Source organism: Bactrocera latifrons, unplaced genomic scaffold (assembly GCF_001853355.1).
Source record: "Bactrocera latifrons isolate USDA-ARS-PBARC rearing strain unplaced genomic scaffold, ASM185335v1 scaffold_620, whole genome shotgun sequence".
Lineage (NCBI taxonomy): Eukaryota > Metazoa > Arthropoda > Insecta > Diptera > Tephritidae > Bactrocera > Bactrocera latifrons.
In genome coordinates, this window is record NW_017537291.1 from 37,823 (window position 1) to 41,538 (window position 3,716).

Sequence of the window (3,716 nt, forward strand, 5' to 3'; positions counted from 1 at the left end):
TAGAGATAGAAGGGGAAGCAGGAGCAGAAGGGGAAGGAGAAGGAGAAGGAGATGGAAATGGAAAGCAAAAGACAAAGTGAAAGAGAAAGAAAGAGAGAAAGAGAAAGAGTTATAGATGTAGAATTAAAAATATAAATAAAGACAAAAATTAAAATAAAGATTAAAAATGTAATGAAGCTAACAAAAATGAACTCATACATTTTTCTCACTGTTTTCACGTTCCACAAAAAAAAATTTAAAACGTTTTATTGCAACTAATATTTCAATTATGCTGTCAAACCAGAGACATTTGTCGTTAATCAAACTTTTCTTCAATTGTTCAAAATTGTGAATAAGGCTTATAAAACGATAAAGCCATTGTTCGGTCAACGTTTACAACATGGCACTACAGGAATTCATTGAAATTGACAAAAATTATTGAAACCCACTGAATRAATTACAGAAATTGATTTCAACAATCACACACAATCACATACATATGAACATATCACTCGTATCCCCTTAATAAGGCGTTTGAATGGACTTTCAAATTTCAATTTTTGCAATAATAATTTATGGCTGTCASATTGCTGCATTCGTAGAATATCTTGCAGACAAAAGCTGAAGYAAAATATTCGACTTTGAATATAAAAGTAGTGGTCCTATATCAAAATTTGTGACATATGTCCATTTTTACGGCAATCAAATTGCAGCTCAAGGCCAGGCATTTSACTTTAAACTCGTAAATAAATAAAGCATATGAATAAGAAGTAAAAGTCAAAAATGTAGCAATGAGCTATGAGATGATTTMAGCTAAAAATAATTAAAAATGTGACTCGAAAATAAATTTTAATTAAAAACCAAAAACGAGAAGGAAATAAGAACAGTATAAAGTAGAAGTTTAATTACTATGTACACATGCATACAGATATTTTTGTGAGTGAAAGGAAATGATGCGTTGAAAATGCAATGAATATGTTGAAGAATTGGTTAACACACAGTTTGTGTTTTACTTTCTGCAAGTTGAAGAGAAGAAAAAATTGTATGAATATTAAATTCACTTTTCATTCTTGCTTCGAGACACACACAAATTTGAATTTCTAGGAATTTAGCTTCATTACAAATATAAGGATTTGCATTATGTTTTAAAAGTGACTTTGGGCAAGTGATCGCCGAGGCTGGCTTGAATAAACTCAAGTTTAGTGGCCCAATTTCCAAGTATTTTTCCGTATGTCAGCAATAAAGCGCTTAATATTATCTTCCAATTCCTGGTACGACGGGGAGCAGTTAGCCCTTGGAAGTAACTCCAATCTGCTCATTGGGTTTGGCCCTTTGTGGAGATTCGTGGTGGCTGTGGTTTAAACCTAAATGCAGGAAGGGTATTTTGTACAATGTGGAGTCGCACTGCAGCCGAGTGCCGGACCCAAAGTACTGCCGAGGTTTTAGATGGGCCTCGAACCCGACCAAGGTGACTAGGGTGTCCCTATCCACTCGTAACAATTCGAACCAAAAATTAAATGCAAAATGTATTTATGCTTTGGGGCGCTGATCAACGCATTGTATTGATCTGCGTGCTTCTAGCAGTAGAAAGCACCGTGAGGTTAAGTCTTCGCAGGCAGGTACTCACGTAATAACATTCTTCTATATCCCCACAAAACTAGTTCAGGTTTTCCAAATGTGCGATCTTGGAAGCCACATCTCACTCCCATGACACGAGGTAATGCGCTGACCAAAAGTTTCCTTCGATAAATTGACAGTTTAGTTGGCTGTATGACATGTGGCGCCRTTTTGGTTGAACCACATCACACATTGTCGTCCACAACAGCATCCTCCAATTCCAGTTACTCTCAATTTTAAGATACTTTCATAATGGTAAATAAAACTTTTGCTTTGCTAAGTTAGCGTAAATGACTTCGTGGGCGTGAGCTACGATCTCCATTCTTTGTGTTTCTTCCGATTGAATTCCAATTACTATCATTATAGTTTAGATAAAAATCCCTCTTATAGACTCATATAGCTAGTTAATATATATTTCGCCATTAGGTCTATTATAAGTATTTTAAAATTATTTTATTCATCAACAAGCCAATTGCCATGGCATGCCAATATTTATRTTGACAATAATATTTGCTCATTTTTATCCATCTTCCATAAGTACTCACGAATATGGGTATATCCTCTTCAATAAATTGGAGCAATTAGAATTTATGCCGAAGGGTAACAAGCAAAAGAAGTTATTGAGGCTTATTGCTTTGGATATCAATTCTGTGACCAAATTCTGTTAAAAATTAGAACAAATTATTGAGAGTCGATGAGACCATTTACATATAGTGCAATCTCACCCACTATACTGAGTTGCTAAATTAATAGGGTCATCTTAAGCAAAGGTTCTTCTGCGGAAGGAATTTCACATTCATGTCTGCTGTTAAGAAGAGGTTGAAAACATTCAATTTTTTGGATGGCAAGCTCATATAAAAATCTAGAAGCGTGTAAACACCATTTATGCTTCTTCTTTGTTGGTACTATAACCGATAATCGGTCTGAGTCGAGATCACAAAACTTCATCAGAGGCCCTTGAAAAAAATTACGTTAAGGGAGGKCTAGGCCGAGATCACAAAACTTCTTCTATTGCCCTTATCCTTTTCTCTATCAGCTRCGCTTATCAGGTCCCCAAAAATTTRATTTCTTTGTCTCATAATCTCGCATCGTAAAAAATAATCTTGTTTTAAAGGTGCTTTTTTAAGCCCTGAAAGGCGAGTTGGGTTAGCAAGGTCCGCCTGTCTGTATGTATTATATGTATATTGTATATGTGAACCAGTAACCAGTCGATTTTGAAATATCGATCTAAAATTTTTCGCATCTACTTTTCTTCCTAAGAAGCTGCTCGGAAGTTGAGATCGGAACCGCCGATATCAGACCACTATRGGATATAACTGACATACAAACTGAACGACCTAAATCAAGTTCTTCCCTGACCAACTATTTGTCTGAGGCAACAGTGTAGTCTTCGAAGAAATTTTTCAAATTGTAAAACTAAGTTTGGCATGGATTATTGTACAAATAATCCACAGATTATTGTACAAATAATCAACACAATCTTCAAAACAATTATTTAGATCGAACAAATGTAGCATGTAGCTGTCTTGCAAGCTCGAGACCTCTTTTTTCGGAGAGGGAGTCTTCCAAAGGTGGTGCTGAAAGGCAGCATGCACGATTCACATTGCCCGCTAAGGACGCATCTCTTTCGGGATCACGGATAGTTAGTTTTACCTAAATATACTGGACTTGTGGTACTGTACGCCTACGGTAACTCCGACTGATTTCTTATATAATATAAGGAGCCTCTGCGTCCATCTTYCTTTTTCTACCGCATCCCATTATCTTTCCACTCTTCAATGCTCGCCTGTCTCTCCTTTCTTCGCTCGTCAAACCTTGTATGAAAACATTTTTTATTTGATAAGGTATACTCGAGAAAAGTCTACAATCTACGAAGATATTGTTCAGATACGCTTGTAAAGGGTATCACAGCTTCKGTGCAGTCAAAATTTACAATTTCTCTAATTTTTAACTGATTTGAACAAACATCAACACACCTGCGCTCAAACTTACACCGGTTCACAATTCGCTCTAATGAAGTACAAAAAACCATGCCCCAAAGTAAAAAAGTGATGTCCTAATGTACAGCAAACTGGCCCAATATAAGCAAAAACCAACACATAGTCACGCAGAGGCACATT